This window comes from Macrobrachium rosenbergii, chromosome 9 (genome assembly GCF_040412425.1).
Source record: "Macrobrachium rosenbergii isolate ZJJX-2024 chromosome 9, ASM4041242v1, whole genome shotgun sequence".
NCBI classification, from domain to species: Eukaryota; Metazoa; Arthropoda; class Malacostraca; order Decapoda; family Palaemonidae; genus Macrobrachium; species Macrobrachium rosenbergii.
The window spans coordinates 21,062,083-21,080,469 of record NC_089749.1 but is presented as its reverse complement, the minus strand read 5'-3'; the positions used below and the strand labels follow the sequence as shown (position 1 = coordinate 21,080,469).

General features: G+C 36.9%; 1 protein-coding gene across 3 annotated transcripts in view; it reads right to left on the bottom strand.

The window, feature by feature from the left end:
• The window catches only part of LOC136841549 (venom carboxylesterase-6-like), a 56,829-nt gene extending 44,158 nt beyond the window's left edge, over positions 1 to 12,671 (bottom strand). The window contains exon 1 of one of the 3 annotated variants that reach the window (XM_067108522.1): positions 12,484 to 12,671. The gene's annotated coding sequence lies outside the window, so the exon portion shown is untranslated. Of the gene's footprint in view, positions 1 to 1,308; positions 1,446 to 6,272; positions 6,407 to 12,483 lie in introns of those variants that run through there. The other 2 variants (XM_067108524.1, XM_067108523.1) reach the window with 2 other exon arrangements.
• Positions 12,672 to 18,387: the final 5,716 nt, after the last annotated feature.

Sequence of the window (18,387 nt, the reverse complement as noted above, 5' to 3'; positions counted from 1 at the left end):
TATCTAAGAGTAAATGTAATGAAGGAAGGAATATAAGATTTAGGTCACAGGCCAAGCGCTGGGACCTACGAGGACATTCAGCGCTGAAAGGAAAATTGAGAGTAAAGGAGGTTTGAAAGGTGTAACAGGAGGAAAACCACGCAGTTGCACTATGAAACAGTTGTTATCAGAAGGTGGATAGTCAGACGGAAGAAAGAGAATATGGAAGGAGGTACAGTAAAAGGAATGAAAGGGGTTGCAAGAAAATAAAGGGTTGTCGCCAAGAACTTTAAGTAGTGCCTACATTGCATCTCAGCCCGAGATGAAATGACAAGTCACAGAACGGGTGAAGTTCTTCACTGAAGGGGTGGGTAGAGCTCTCGGCTAGCACGCTGTTGGCCCAGCATTCGACACTCCGACCGGCCAATGAAGAATTAGAGGAATTTATTTCTGGTGATAGAAATTCATTTCTCGTCATACTGTGGTTCGGATTCCACAATAAGCTGTAGGTCCCGTTGCTAGGTAACCAGTTGGTTCTTAGCCACGTAAAATAAATCTAATCCTTCGGGCCAGCCCTCTCTAGGAGGATCAATGCCCAAGTTACGGAGAAGGTTAATCTTTATGAGAGAGAGAGAGAGAGAGAGAGAGAGAGAGAGAGAGAGAGAGAGAGAGAGAGAGAGAGAGAGTGGCGACCCGAATGATATAGAGGCCACTTCAGACAGACTAAAAACAACAGAATGTACGAAAACAAAACACTCAAATGCTATTCGGGAAAAACTAAGCCTGAAAATATTAACACAAAGAACAAAGCATGGACAAATTAACATATAAAACACAATCATACAGTTCTCACACTTTAGCAAAGCCAATGATGCAGAACTGGAGTCATTAATAATCTACAAGTAAATATTTTTAACTACTAAACACAGTGACCCCTCTCTCTCTCTCTCTCTAATAAAATGTCAACATAAGACTTAGGCATAGCCAAAACTTGAGCAGAGATGGGGCTGAGAAAAAAATTCTATTCTTACACAACTTGGAAAGCATTAAATTACAAAGGAGAATAAAACATGAAACTCGCCTGCGGCCCCAAATTTCATAACTTATGGAGAAACTTTGCCACCGGTTTTAAATTGCAGAAAATGCACTAAAGTTCAGGTTGGATAGAAGATTATAAAGTAAGAGTTACATTACTTGAATTTCCTGATTTTCATAACTGTTTCCACTTGCCAGAATTTCGGGAGGTCATGCAATCAACCCCTGCCCCACGCAGGCTACGCCAACGACCTGTCAACAATCGACAATCAAGCCATCAGAATTATAACTCACTTGAAGTGAAGCCAATTGAACCTTCTTGCAACTCCAGAGGACGTCAACACGACTGCACTCACTCACCCGAGTGCAACCATACAACAACTAACCAGCGCGGTGGACTGACAGGAAAGAGGGCGGACGAACAATGTATCAACAGCAACAGGAAAACTGAGGCTTTCAAACTCCGCCCCGCGATCCCACAAAGACTGGATAAATCACTTCCGGGCGAGTGGGGATTTTTTCACAATTGGGGGTGCTATGACTTGTCATTACCCTATTCAAATTTGACGTACAGCTGCAATTTGCATTACGGACTAGCACTGCGTGGTGACGATGACATATGACTGTCCAGTCGACATCCACAAAGGGTCATGCATTAGAATGGGAAATTGTTAATTTCCTATTTGTATTTTAGCTACTAAAACGTTTTACATTAGTTTGATGAAAGTCGTACAAACCACACCTCTATTTGCATTCGATTCTTTAACTTCAAAACACATTTCTAATATCCTGAATGAACAATACCCAACGTACATGACGAAGCTAATTCTCGTTTTTTCCCTATCACAAAGAACCTGACATTTGATTATTTCTTTCAGTCGATGTCTGCATCACGTCTGCTATTCTTTATCTTCGGGTGCAGTTTCAGAAAATATTACTAAAGGATTTTCCTATCAAAGGAAGCATCCCAAATAAATATGCAACCAAAATAACGTCTGTTCTTCATGCACTTTTGATCCTAAAACTCCAGAAGACGATTAATTCGAGGAAGTTTTTTTTTTTTGTTTTGTTTAGTTTACATTAAATTCTTCGGATACACCCATCTCACCAACAGCTAAAACTATAGAATACCAAATCCCCAAGAACTCAAAATTTGGATATCAAGATCCCTTGTAATCTATTCCCTTTTGGAAGATTTCTAAAAAAAAAAAAAAAAAAAAAAAAAGCCATGTCTGCACTGTCTTAGCTCAAATTTTGGAAGCATTAAGTATATCACAGGGTGAGAATACCCTAGTACCTGGCCATATTCTCAGTAATTATGAAGTCTAAAAATTAACGGCTTCCACGAAACTCCATTTATGTATAAACCACACACGTTCACTTACTGAGACCTGATTCTCCCTATTCAGAGAACGCAATCTGAAAATGAACATCTTTCAGACAAGACTTAAGCATCCTTGAATGCTACATTTTTTCACCTTGATACCCGTTCTGCACAGTCTTATGTCTCCACAGATAATTATAAAAATACTGAGGTTCTTGTCTGATTAGTTTCCCTTATAGTTAAATTCATATTATGTTAATTTTATCAACTATATATTTTTTCCTTATTACAAGAAATCGTCTGGATATTGCTCCTCAATATTCCTACATTATACACAAGTATCCAGATAACTAATCCTTCGGCAAAAATCAAAGATATTCATTCAAAATCAAGCAAATGAATTATTTGAATCGCCGCATTTATGCTCGGAAGAACCACGATTTGCGTGCTTCACGCTCAGTGATGTCACTCTGTTGAAAAAATACGATCCCTCTCTTGGCGAAGGAAGCAAATTTTCTTGGCATAATTGTAAAGAAAAAACCAAAATATGAATGAATTGTAAAAATGCATATATCAATGCTGGCGCACACACACACCCACCCACACACACATGTATATATATATATATATATATATATATATATATATATATATATATATATATATATATATATATATATATTATATACATACATATATGTATATATAATCAATGATCTCTTCAAATATGCAAAACCTGCAACTGCAATATAAAACTAGGTACCCCCCGCGAAGAAAATAAAATACAAGCTCATTAAAATGACGAACTTGTACATTTTCCAAAGGAAAATTAAGAAAAACTACTCGCTGCATATTATGCCCATCATACATAATGTGAGACAGCCCAGCCCTACAGCTAACGAACAAAACGCAAAGCAAGAGATAATGCTAAATGGATAAATCAGCCCAAGCTTGAAGAACTCACAAACAATAGACCCAAAGATAAGATTACCTCAGGGAAGGATGCAGAATACGGAAATGCCGCCATGGCGATGTGATCATCCTCTCTTGCTTCCATACGTCCTCTTTTTTTGTGACCGGTTTCCGGTGGTCAAGATTACGTCCACGGATCATCAAACACCCCATACGAGAGTCCAAGTACATAACAAGCAACGCCATTCAATACAAAGTACCGAGTCAAGTATAAAATTACACTGTACAAGTGATCAAAATTTGAATTACGAGCTAACGTATAAGAAATTGCAGTTGAACGCACGTATTTACGTAAATATAATTATTATTTTTCGTGTAACTGCATATATATATATATATATATATATATATATATATATATATATATATATATATATAATATATTTACGATCTGACGCACTTAAAATACTGCTGCACGTGCGTATGCATATAAATACACAAAGTACATTTTGTGTAACTGCATTATATATATATATATATATATATATATATATATATATATATATATATATATATATATATATATATATATAGATTCAACTGTGCTTTTGTTCGGAATTTAGGATACGCTACAACCTACGCTAGTTATTGGAACAATAAATTACCTTTATTGACCAAAGAAATGTGACGAGTCACTGCGGAAGCCAAACTCGCCTTCAATCATCAGTAATTCATAGTTTATCACTAATACATGTCTCTTCTATTTGTTGATCTAGTTGATTGCGTAGCTGCAAATCAACAATACTTGTGTTACAGATAATGTAATATACTGGTGCAGTTATGTGTACATGTAACACAGAACAATAATATACACCTACTTGGACCAAATGACCTATGGTGAGAGAGAGAGAGAGAGAGAGAGAGAGAGAGAGAGAGAGAGAGAGAGAGAGAGAGAGAGAGAGAGAGAGAGAGAGAGAATTTATATACTATTTTCAGGTGGCCGACACTTAGTAAGGGTTGAGTATTTATTCGCATTCCTTCCTATCACATTCAAATCGCCGTTCCAGCAATACGTCGTCAATACCACAAATATACTTTTCACATATATACTCCGTTGAGAGCAAAATTCTGACACAATTTTTCTCCACTGGCTACTTATCCGAGCAATTTTCTTATCGACTTAACTCCATTGCCAATTCTCCTTTTGCCACATGCACTCATGGTATCTTTTGCTACGGAACATCATTTATTCATCAATAAAGCTGATTAAACAAATGCCAGACTTTTGTCATTTTTATTATAGCTGCAAAGGTTTCATGCAACAACTTGGATCCAGAAGGCAGCTATGTAGGTCTAACCCTCTGGACGGTGTACAATCGACTCGTTCTTGAAGTGCCATCAGATGCATCTCTGACACCAGAATACTGACACCAGAATAAACACATGTTTACTTACATGAGCCAAACTGGGCTTCCTCATTTTAAAATAAAAAATTCAAAGAATTCCTTTGAACAAGTCACTGTTTATGGAATATCATCTAGTCGATCCTTTGACTTTTTCTAACCATTTCTCTATGAGCAACTTGCTTCGTTAATCCACTGTAATGACTTTTCTAAAACTTTCATTTTATAATAATTTACTTCACGTTTTATATGAAAAATTTTCTCCGGGTGAGACCTGAAATTGGCCTGCAGTGATTACTCTGTTGAATTAGTCATATCTTTCTTTGCAATGATGGCGTCTAGCAGACACATTATTACCCTAAATATTTAATTCATGGCCTTTCGCCTGAGGGGTTCCTGTTGCAAAACTGACAAAAATCGATCTGCAACCTCACATTCTGAACCTAAAGTAATGACAATGGGAACATGCAAAAGACTACCATAACATCATTATACCTAGGCTTACTTATTTTTTTGCTTATATCTATACACTGTTGACACAAACTTTATCCTTTAAGGCCGTTATATAGGCGTTAAAGGAAACTGTAAACTGAATGAAATCCACTACATAAATATGAATATCACAAGCCAGAAAGTCATGGAGACCTAGAGCAGATGGGAATTCACACACAAAGTGCACAAGGCAGAAAGTAGAGAACCTAAGTTATTTCATGTTTAACCCCTATAATGTGAAAATATAATAAAAACTCTTAAAAAGGACGCAAATGATAATGACATAAGTTGTATTGTGAAGATAACAAGTACTAGTTTGTTGATATGTGACATGGATCGGGAGCATTGGCTTGGACCCTTTGACTCTCTAAATGAGACCAAACGTGATGTGTTCACTGTAATTATTCAGCTTAGATACTGTACAATCGACATAACGTATGATCTGATATTTGCAATCAGATTAGCCCCTGGTAGTGGCAAAAATCATAAAACAGAAAGAAATGAGGTTTCCTACCCATGGTGCTTATTTCGCGTTTTAACGCACATTTTTTGAAGCAGCTACTTAACAATTAGGCCTAGAACAAAGGTCTTGTTTATGACCATTTCAACCTTGCTACCGGTTGGTCTACAAAATGCAAAAATCTAGAGTACAGCAACCTACCTTTTCCCCACCGTCCTTTCACTGTATGGTCACTTTAATGTTTAATGCTAACACAAACGGTGATATTCTACGGTAATCGTTTTTACTGACCCACAGATACCCCTGTTACGAAACAAGTAGGTTATATAAAGAGTCGGTCACTTCCCGACCGGGAGCAGTCGAATTAAAATAATTTTGCCTAGTTATTATAAACTTGGGTTGGTCCTGTTTTAAACATCATTTACGATAGTCATTTTAACGAAATATTCACGTACTGACTAACACTATTTTATTGTAGGTGGGAATTTCCTGTACAATACATTACACGTCAGACACGTCTCTAATCCAGTCAGCTGCCATAGGCCTATAAGCCTTCGCTGCTACAGCAAATAAAAACAACACTAGGGCTTTGAGTTACCAAATAATCAAGTGGTCCTGAGGTTACAGGAATGAGTTTATGGCCACACAGGAGTGTCCTTAACCTTACCTGGCATGTTTAGCCCTTGAACTAGTCTAGGCTATCCTTTTAGGCTAAACTTATCCCAAAAATCTTCTTTCGACATGTGGGTTTGTTAAGAGTTCCGTTTGTTACTCTATGCCGATGTATTCAATTCGTGGGCCGACGTAATTCCCTCAATTTCCTTATAACTTACATTTTCACTGACGAGGAGAGTCACAGTTTTGTTAAGTGACAAAATGTTTGTAAACAAACTACTGTTACTGTTGCCATGGAGCAGGGAATATTTTACGATCCTTGAAATATCAGCTTTTTATAAAGGAAAAATTCACGCAAGTGTAAAACTAAAAATGATACACGTCATATGATAGTTAAGTTTTCCCCAAATTGGAACTAAATTTTACCAATGGTTGAATGAGTTATTTTAATTATTGTCTTTTCTTTTGTGCTGTCGTAGAATTACTATTTTATAAAACCTACTTCGCAGGGCGTATGCAATAAGTTACACGAAGTGACGTCATAAGTCAACCAGGAAGTAAGCCCATCATCCCGCAGCAAATTTATCTCTTTATTACATTATTATATGCAAATGCGGATGGCCACCTCAACAGAGCACCTTTCAGCATATAATTGTGCAGTATTTTGCGAAATGTAAACTACATTTCTGTTGTTAGGATACTTTACATAGTGAATTGAAATGAATTGAATTGAATTGAATTGAATATAGAATTTAGGCCAAAAGCCAAGCACCTATGAGGTCATTCAGCGATGAACCGGAAACTGGCAGGAGGAAAACTTCGCTGTTACACTATGAATTAATTGCTAGGATGGGGTGGAAAGTAAGATGGAAGAAAGAGAATTTGAAAGGAGGTACAGTAAAAGGAATGAAAGGGGTTGCAGCTAGGGGCCCAAGGGACAGTGCAAAGAACCTGAAGTAATGCCTACAGTGCACCGCATGCGGTGCACTGACGGCACTATCCCCCAAAGGGGATACTTTACATAGTATATTCCAGATATTTTGCCTAGCCTAGCAATGTTGGGGATTTGTTTTTGACATAATTTTTTTGTTTTAATTTAGACTTCTGTTACTATGGTTTAATGCTTATCATGCAATGTAGGATAACACTGAATGTTATATACTGTACTATGAATTGATTTTCAGTTTTGCTATTTTAGCTCTGTCAAATCAAGGCATGAAACATTGTGATCAGGGTTCCAACATCATGAATATAGCCATTCCAGATACTTCTACCAAATTTTGCATGTTTGTGGCACAACCCCACTCACAATTCAGATGTTAGACAGAAAATCAACTGCTTGAATGCACAGGCCTGCCAAAAGGTCTTTTATGCAAATATCCACAAGTTAGTATACTAATATAAGCTACACTGTCTCCTCATACCATTTTCCAGAGAACAGCAAATGGCCAAGAAAAACTACATAAATTTGGTGTGGATTTGAATCATGTTATTTTAATATATATTGCATCTCCTAATAAATAATGACTTTGGCCATTAAAAAAAACAATTTCATAATGGATGACATGTAATTCTCTATATAAAACGAACGTAATGTATTAAAAAATTACTCAATCAATTTTATTTTCCCAGTACAGTTGCTTTAATGATAATGATGCTTATGACTTGATTGTGCCATATTTTAACTGTAAGTTTCTGTAGCTCAAAATAACATGAACAATGCACAATGCATAATCAAAAACTCACCAATCAGACTTCAGTATAGGGCACTAATTCCAAAAAAAACTTACATCCCTAACAGAACAACCTATGAAACAACAGACTAGAATGTCCCAACAACCAAAACCTATCTCTACCAAAATCGCCATGTACTCTCCTCCCGACCACGCTTCCTTCACCTATACCAACCCCTTCCAACCTTTCCTTTACAAACCCCCACCCAATCCCCAAGATTTTTTCACTTATTACATTGAAACAACTACAACATCAAAAGAAACACAAAACCAAGCAGACAAAAGCAATCTTTGTACAGTACTATTAGCAGAAACCCAATCCAACTCAAAGTTCCTCCCTCAGGCACTCCAACTCATAGTCCCACGTCCAGGCAGGAGCAAGCCTTTTTCTCGCAGGATATCTCCTGTTATCATCATCCCTTTCTTCAGACTTCCCTGAGGAACTCGGCAGCTCAATCCCACGCAAGTCTAACACGTGACGTGGCATGCCATCCACAGACACATTATTTTTAGAATTAATTCTAGTTACAATCCCCTTCTTCCATTGAGTAGTGCAGTACCCATGGGGAGTCTTGACCCACACTTCTTCTCCCACTTGAACTGGAGCAATGACCTCAATAACAGTAACTGGCACTTTTGCTGGGTGTCTCCACTTATATTTGTAGATAGCCCTTTGAGGGGCACTGCTCTCATATAATCCTTTCCGGGTGTCATATTATACCAGAACACACCTTCTAATGGACTTATGTCTCCCCTCTCAGAGATAGTTTTGATAGTTCGGTGGTGCCTCTCCACAATACCATTCCCACTTGCTCTATAGGCGGCACAAAAATATCTATGAATATTCCGTCCATCCAACATCATCTTCAGTAATTCTGACCTGAATACTGCACTATTATCCTTAAGAATCTCATCTATAGGACCCCATTCCAGAAAAATTATATTCAATATATCTGCTACTTCCTCTGCACCCTCTTCAGACCTCTCAACATCGCAAATCTGCTGGGACCACAGTCAATTATTGGCAAATACAGTACATTCCTATATGTGTGACATCTATGGCAAGTCTCTTCCAGCAAGTCTCTTCCAATCTCTGTCCACGCTCACACTACCTGGCTCATGCACCACTGGAGCAGGATCAATTGACTGACATTGCAAACAGCTTTTCACATGTTTCGCCATTTCTTTATCAATTTTGGAATCTAGTTTCTGTGCTAAAAATGTCCTATCTACACCCACATGATGCCTGTTGTGCTCCTCTCTCAAGTCAATAGTGTTCAGGCAACGCATCCTCACTGCTCACCTAGTTCTTTAATTCATTCAAAACCCAGCTCTTTTTAACCCAGGTCAAGACATCAGCCTTGTTCCTCATCATACTTACTGGTCACCCTATTATTCTAATCCAAATTCTTCAATAAGCTCCCTCACAATGCCCGATCATTGCTTTTTATCATCTTTCCTACTCCCTTTGTGAGCACCCTCTTATCCTCTGTGATAACATATTTCGTCCACTCAAGAATAGTAGCAGAATCAGTCTTAAATCTCCAATTTCTCTAGTCCCCACTGCAAGACAAGATTGATGCCCTTTACTACAACTTCCTACTCAGCCACATTAATATGATTGCTGTCCTTTTTCTTTCGCAACCAAGCTGCATCCCCAACCACAATACCACCAATCTCCAACACAACTCCCAACGCTAAACTACTCGCATCGCACCAAAGAACCCCATCCTCAGACCAAGAAACATGCCACTGCCCTTGCACTGATCATCTTCGTTTACATTCTGGACAACCTCTTTGAGCAACAGCACAACATATGGGTCTACATTACTGTCCCATGACCAACCACCCGCTCGTCGCTTCACAGCCACAAGCAACTCGTAGCCAATTGGCAATGGGGTAGTGGACCACCAATTTTCCACAATTTGAAAAGAACTCTCATCTCGATATCTCATCCGAAATCTCTGGGATGGCATTATCTCTTGCAAAATACCGAATACCATCTTTCTCATTTATCTTAAGACCCAAAGCAGCAGTCCAGCCAAAGTCTCAGGTGGTTTGGCAATCAATCCATTCAGTTTTAAGTATGTGGCCAACTCAGAAGTTGGCACCTGAGTTTCGTCAACCAAAATGTCATCAAAACAGTCCGCAAAACAGTTTTTAAAAATCTTTCCCACAATTTGAGGAGCAGGTTTCAACCCACATCCCAACCTTGTTAAACAGTAAGTCCTCCCTTTATAATTTACGAGTTGATGACACCAAAGCTTCTTGGCTACTTTGATTTGCAGATAGGCCGACTTCAAATCTACAATAGCTACATTACCTTGCATTCTGCGCCATTCCCTAAGATCTCGCCACACACATCAATAGCATCATCCCCAGTATGACACTCTACAAACTTGTTCAGCTCTCTAAAGTCCAGCACTGGTCTAACTTTATTTTTAGTTAGCTGCTCAACAGCCATTAAGGGCAAGACCCCATCCTCAATCTGCTTGTCCCAGGGGAGCAAAATACCCTCTTCAATCCATCTATCTACTTCCTTCTCAAACTCCATACTCTTTTGTTCATCCCATCCTTTATCATAATAACTAATCTTACTCATGAGCTCTACTTTATTTCCCTCTGACAAACCACCCTACTAGCCATTGACTCCCATCAAATCTTGCCAAAAATTCTTTATCTTCAATTGTAATAACACTGGAATTACCACATGCGTTAGCCATAGCACCACACTTATCATTGAACATCTTGACTTACCAAACAGAACTTTGCTGTCAGCCACTGTAACACCTCCAAATCCACTGATCGCATTCATGCCCAAAATTAAATCAATATTGTTAATTATTGTCTCTGCCACTAAAGCAGTTACAGTAATTGCAACATCATCAACACTCAATTTTACATACATTTCACCTTTACACAAGATCTCTCTCCCATCAATGGCAGTTATGACGCTTCCTCCACTAACTTTATCCACTAAATGTGAACCAAGAACTGTAGTAGAACAACCTGTGCCCACCAGGCCCACCACAGAATGCCCATTAACCTCCAATTTAACAAATGGTAACCTTGAATGGGATGCACTTACTCCTTTTCTCATTTCCCAAATCACTTGAGATAAAATATGACCCACCTTATTACACCAGAAGCACACAACTGGTTTTTGGTTCTTATAATGACGCAGCATACGTGGGCTTCCACACCCATAACACTGACCCCTGAATTCACCAAAACTTCGCCTACTGAACGCATTTGCCCCCTCCCCATAACTACTGCTTTGCCTAATAGACTTGGGCCTAGATGTACTAACATCAGCAACATCACTGAATGTATCAGAAGTCAATATTCTAGCTCTATTAATAATTTCACTCATTGCCATTCCCTGTATTCCTGGTAGCTGCTGGAATGATGCACTGACTTGACTGGGAATACCATTCACAAATGATAACCTTACTATGGGTTCCAGCCCATTACCCCTTAAACCCAGCTAACCCTGCCAAGCTTCTTAATTCATTTGCAAAAATCAGCTGGTAAAACTTTACTTTAGTTTGCGCGGCCTGATTCCCGCCAGTCACTGACCGAGACAGGTTACCGTCTTTTTGGGGGGGTCGGGGGGGGGGGAGCCCCCACAGCAGGTCAGGGCACGTCACCCTAAGTAGGTTAGGTAGGTAAGACCTGGTTAGGTCAGGAACTGGCATTATAGGAAAGGTCACGTCTATTTATGTATGAGGAACCTGTCCAGGTCAAAGACTAGTGGGAATTATGCCGCGCAACTAAAGTAAAGTTTTACCATGTGTCTGCCTGCTCCCCGTCCACCTTGAATTAGTTAATTCCCAAATGATACAAAAGCTCCATCTGAAAAGACTGTATGGAAGGGTTCCGCGAATACTTAAGTCATTAGGGAGCTATATGTTCAAGAAGGGATTGGCTAAGGAAATCTATTACAAAAGGAACCATACTAACCTAATGTACCCTAACCTAGCCTAATCCAGTGGGTCGTGTTACTTAGCTGGGGGGCAGACGCCCCCTGTAAAGGAAACCACTTTTTAACAAAAGTGCCCCTATAACACTACGCATGCGCGATAGCATTCCAGGATGGCCAGCATACAAAAACATAATCAATTCAGAGGTTAATTACAGGTTAATTACAGTCAAACGACAAAAAGTAACTGTAAATTCTTGATAAAACAACCAATATACTATAAGAGAAGTCAATTTTAATGGAAATACCCGACGCAGAGGGAATGCTTAGTTCCACCGAAAAGGCGTCTTTCAGTAATTCTTCAGTCTTGCCACTATCACTTTGGTCAACTTTTTATTTCCAAAAACAGTGGAATAAATGCAGCCACATCATTCACTTTCTGAAGCCTAGCGACCAATTTTATCTTTTTTAACAGAGCATTTACATCCACTTTGCCCTTACAGGGCTTAATCATATCAGTTGAGATTTTAGTTGTCGTCTTAATTAAACTGCCTAGATAGCTTGTAGCCTAGTTCAAAATAACATGAACAATGCAACCAAAAACTCACCTTATTAGACTTAAGTGCAGGACGCTAATTCCAAAATAAGTTACAACCCTAGGAGAGCAACCTTTGAAACACCAGACTGGGACGTCCAAACAACTACAGTTCACAAGTCAGCTCTACCAAAAGCACCATGGACTCTGTTCAAGATTCCCGACCGAGCACTCTTCCTTTACCTATGCCAACCTCGCCCATCTTTACCTTTACAAAACCCCACCCAATCCCCAAGACCATAGCTTCCTTTGCCTGTATTAGCGTTTATTGTAGCCTACTGTATTTATGCATCCTGAGTCATTTGGATTCTGTATTGTAAAAATTTCGGGAAAATAATATTTTACTGTATTCCACCTGATTCTTGATACATTTTCCTAATTACTGAATGAATTTAAGCTCTCTCTCGCCTCATCCGAATTACCCTGTGCTATCGTGTCTCATTGCCGTGGGATGTATGTTGCAGCCTACCGCCTTAGGTCTCATTTTTCACTTTTTGTCTGGTCATGCAAGGAAGTAGCCTCTGTTTACTTTATACTGTAATATCTAATAGGGTATTTCTAATTATAAATGAGACAATAACTTCTTTACATGTTGGGGTGCTGTTATTCACCATAAACCCTATTGATACAGATGGCCATCGTAGCTGTCATGCCAGTTTATTACACTGTACTGAATTAATTATTACATTACCTAACCCTAAACCTCTCATGCTATCAACCTCATGAAACAGTGATAAATGTTAATAGTAAATACCGTACACTGTCACAAAATGATGTGATCTGAATGATTTTGAGGTTTATTTCCATCGCAAATGAATACTTATCGCTACGGCAAATGATATACTGTATACAAAATTAATAAAATTACGACTTGTCAGAAGACACCCCCTCTCCATAGCTAATACGGCAAAACTGTAATCAGTAAACACAGTTTTGCCGTATTAGCTATGGAGAGGGGGTGCAGTATTCTGACAAGTCGTACTTTATTAATTTTGTATACAATATATCATTTGCCGGGGAAGAATAAGTATTCATTCTGGAAAAATAAACCTCAAAATCATTCAAATCACATCATACAAATAGAAAACCTATATTTTATGTTGAAAGCAATTAATGTCCATAAGTAAAATAATACCCAACAAAAGTATTTATGTGCACTGAATGATAATGGAAAAAAGAACAGAGTCAGTTGTAAACAAATATCCAACATTCCTTTCCAGATGCGATTGTTTTCATAATCTCCTGTATGGCACTGACAAAATGGCTCCTGACGGACAGTGCTCTTGATGAGCCTTCTGCTTCAGTTGCTCTTCTTCCATTTCTTCGGAGTTGTATTTCTGGGCAATGATCTGGAGTTGCTCCTCTTTCCAACTGTTGTCTTTTAGCCACTTTTGCTTTAATTCTTCGCTCGGTTGTTCGACGGCCGACTGAGAGATCTTCTCTTGTAGTCTAATCTTTTCAATCATCCATTGGAGGGTGTCCTGAACCTACGAGAATGCAGGGAAAACATGAAGTTTCAACTCTACTGTGATCAAAATAACATCTCCCCAAGAACTCATCCCTGTGACATATGCATAACAGACATACATATAGAAGGGCAAGAGAAGTTATTATAATATTTATCAGTTGTTACCATTATGTCAGGCACATACACCTGAATTGAGACAGAGAGCTACAGTAGGTCGAAGGTGGGTTGAGTTTTCCATATCAAGGTGAAGGAGGATCAGGAATGGCATCTGTTAATTCAGTCTAGAACAGAAGGTTATTCAAGATGGCTGCCATTATTTGCTTTGAGGTTGAAAAAGTAATGAGATCATTTCGTGAAATAACTTTAATTAACATTGAAGTTATTTCCACGAATTCGTCTCCTTTGGGCGTCATTGCCCAATCTAATTCTCTTGAAGAGATTAAAGAATAAATAAAATACAATCAGTTTTAATAAAATCTGATCCCAGGATATCGTTAAGCAGGAAACTGCTTTAATGAATAAAGAATAACGAAATCCGTTGTACTCCCTTTTGATTAGCTCAGTTTTTTTGTTTGTGGGTGTTTGGGCAACTTTTAGGGCACCTTTTGAAAGAATCAATATTGCTTCTCATTTGACGTCTGCTGTTGCTGCTAACGACCACTTCTACTATTGCTGTTCAATAAACCCTCGAACTAATCAATGTTAGTGCCATTTCTGTTAAAGCTGTTAATACTAACTCTCGTAATACTGCTACATAATTCACTATTAAGCATTATTTACGTAAGCTTTTCTGCAACCTTTGAAAAATTAAATACCTTGTTTGTTTTCTTTTTACTTTCAACCAGTGTCAAAATTCTTCTCTGGAGTCAATTACATTATTCATGAAATTATGGATGGAATGAATGACGACTCGAATGGGCCTGCGCACAAACAACAAATAAGACTAGATACATAATCCTACAATGTGTCTCAAACTGTAAATGAATGTAATGATTATGGGGTAGTACTCTATTGAACTTACTACAAACAAGTTGTATGGGTGTTGTCTAAGGATGTGAGACAAGCGCCTTTAAATTCGATTCAGCTGTAAGGGATACATAATGCAAGAATTCTTTTACTGCATCATGTATATATATATATATATATATATATATATATATATATATATATATATATATATATATATATATATATATGTGTGTGTGTGTGTGTGTGTGTGTGTGTATATATACAGTATGTGTATGTTCATATACTGGCAAAAGACTCATATACCCTCTTGATAGCTCAGTGGGTAGCGTCTACTGGAGTCGCTGAATAGGTTTCGTGTCCCGACGATACCAATTTATTTATCACTTATATAAATTCCCCTTCGGCGACAATTCTCCATCGAAGATATTCCGAGTGTAGCGTGAATTTGATTATATATATATATATATATATATATATATATATATATATATATATATATATATATATATGTATATATATATATATATATATATATATATATATATATATATATATATATATATATATATATATATATATACACTGTATATATGAATGTGTTTATCAGTACGGTGTCTTTTCCTTCTCATTCGGATCATTATTATATTAACAAATTGGTCTAACTAAACGTTATGATAGTATGTTAGTTTGGCTACAAGCCGCACTGTTACGATAGTATGTCAGGTTGGCTACAAGCTGCACTGTGGGTGGTACTAAGATTCCTCGCAGCAGCTTTTGGCCTTCAGCTGCATTATCATCTTCTCTTTTTACTTTTCATTGGGCCCCTTCAGTTTTTTCCTACTGAGCTGCCCAATTTCCTCGACTTTATCTTGCTCGACTTTTCTTCTGGGAACAAGTCCTTTGAATGAATGCATGAAATTTGAGCCATATGGCCTGGAGAGGCCATTCAATACCATGAATAAATTCCTGTCTTATAATTTGTTTCAAATTTTATTTTTTTAATAATTCCTTTAAAGAAATCCAAGGCATTAATGCTGATAATATTGTGTTTTTTCAATCCTCAGACCAATGTTGTGTTGTTGGTCTGGTTGATTATGTCTTACCACTAAATTATACCTCAGCCCAAACTATTAAGTAAATCAAAGTTTCTAAATTAACCTTTTATCAAATTTCAAGAATACTTGTAAAAAGATTCTCGAACTATACATTAAAGTTCCTGAATTAGTCTTTTATCTAAATTCAGGAATATTTGTAAAAATATTCTCGAACTACTCCTAATCAAACAATTTTTCTTGAACTATCATGAGTATATGAATTACAGAACTCCCTCTTTACAATGATAACATATTTGACCGGAGCAATCATAATATGAATTTACTTGTTACAAAGGAAATAAGGTGAAGAACAGATTAAAGTGGCCATACGCTTTTGGAGCATAAACATAACTGAAAAGGTGAATGTCATCTTGAATAATATTTTTATTTAAAAAAAATTATAGGGCTATTATTAAAAGTCACAGGATGAAGCAAATAAAGTTGTCATCATTAAATTTAAAATATTTGCAATGTCTACATTCTCCATGTGTTACACACTCAGTGAATCACCATTTTCATGGCTGATCCTTATTCAGAAGTGGCACATCATAACAATTATGATAAGTATCCTGAATTTACAAATTGCCACCATTTGTATAAATCTCCACCCTGAAGCATCTTCTTAAAATTATGATTCATCCATTAAACAGATTTACCTGTTTCAGCTGGATAGATTTTTGTTAAATTTGTTAAATTACACCTAGCAAGTACAAGATCATTCTTTATACCTTGAGAATCTTGTATTACTAGCTTCTAGGGCAAAGGTGGCAGGAAATGTTATCATTACAAAGAACCGAAAGCAATTCTTACAAAGTGATGGCACATTCTTTCACTAAAGGAACTTTAGGCATATTGTGCTTAGAAAATTCACATTACTGTATTAGATATACTAATGAGATCTTTTCATTGGTTCCTTCTGGTACATTATATATAGATTCTCTTGAGTCCATAAAAATTGCCTGGTAATGTTCTGTTCTGAACTCCAACATCTATCAGTACCATGCAGTTTAAGTTTGGCAAGCGTATTTCTTACATTTTGGATAAATTTCTAGGAAATTAATTTCAGTCTTCCTTTTATTTTTGTATAACTCATAGTATAAATTTTCATTATTCCTTAGAGTTGAAAAAATTAATGTATCTACGTACAGTCTGTCAGGACAGACTTGACTAATTTCATTAACTATCAAACATCACTGATTTCATTACCTATCCAAAGTATTTAAAATGTCATTTCAGCATTACCTACACTGTATGCACTGTACAATTATTATCATTTCTAAAAGTCTAGCTCACAGTAATCTTGCAGCTTTAGCAATATGTGAGTGTCAAGGGATGACACATTTCAGCACAAAGGGTTCTCATGATAACAATGTCAAATAATAAAATGGGACCTCTGCTGCCTTTTCATCTTCACTTTCTCTTACAAATGCTTCTTGAATTCTCCCCTGGATCCAGCTACACGTTCTGCATTCATCCTAGCTACAGTACATGCTCAAGTATCATGGTGATAACTGAATCAGTCAGCATAGGTTTAATGCTAATAAAATATTGTGGTTACCAGCAGATAAAATATTGCTACGTGCTGGCATTGCAAAATTTTACAAGGAAAATAAATAACATCATTAATATTCACAATATTCATGTACAATCATATTCAGTGTCTTGAATGTTTACAATGTGTGCTGTATTAGACCTCATAAATTTATAATTCACAACTGCTTTCAAAATACTTATTTGCAAACCATAGCATATATCAAACTTCCCTAAGCACTCTTATATACCAGCATTTTTTGGAACATAATACTATTATTATATCTTAAGATAACAAATTAGATCATTCCTTTATTTTATGAAAGCATTAACAATCATTTCATTTACAAGAAAAATATCAACATTACAAATAAGTTTGTAGCAAGAAAACAATTTGGCATGCTGAGCCATATATACAGTACTAAAGTGAATATTTGACTGAACATTTTTTTATTGTACTGTACATAATATATCAAACTGGTTTTTAATTTTTTGTATCACTGTACTAACATTGAACATCAGTCTACTGACTGATTGCCAAAATGTGAGTTTTAAATTTAATACTGTATCAAGGGACACTTTAATCTGTCAGAGTGAAGAACACATTTCCATGCAAATAACTGTTTTGCATAAGAATAATGCAAAAATGTTCCAGTACAAATAAACATAATAGTTTTACATAAGCCTGAACAGTTTAGAAAAATTATACTGTACCTGTATTAGATACAATACAACAAGCATTAAGAAAAAATTCAATGTATGTTTACTCACTGTATTACCTTACATTGTGGAAATTATAGTAACATGTATGTAATACTGTATATTTCTAGAATCAATCAGTTTAGGAGAAAGTATT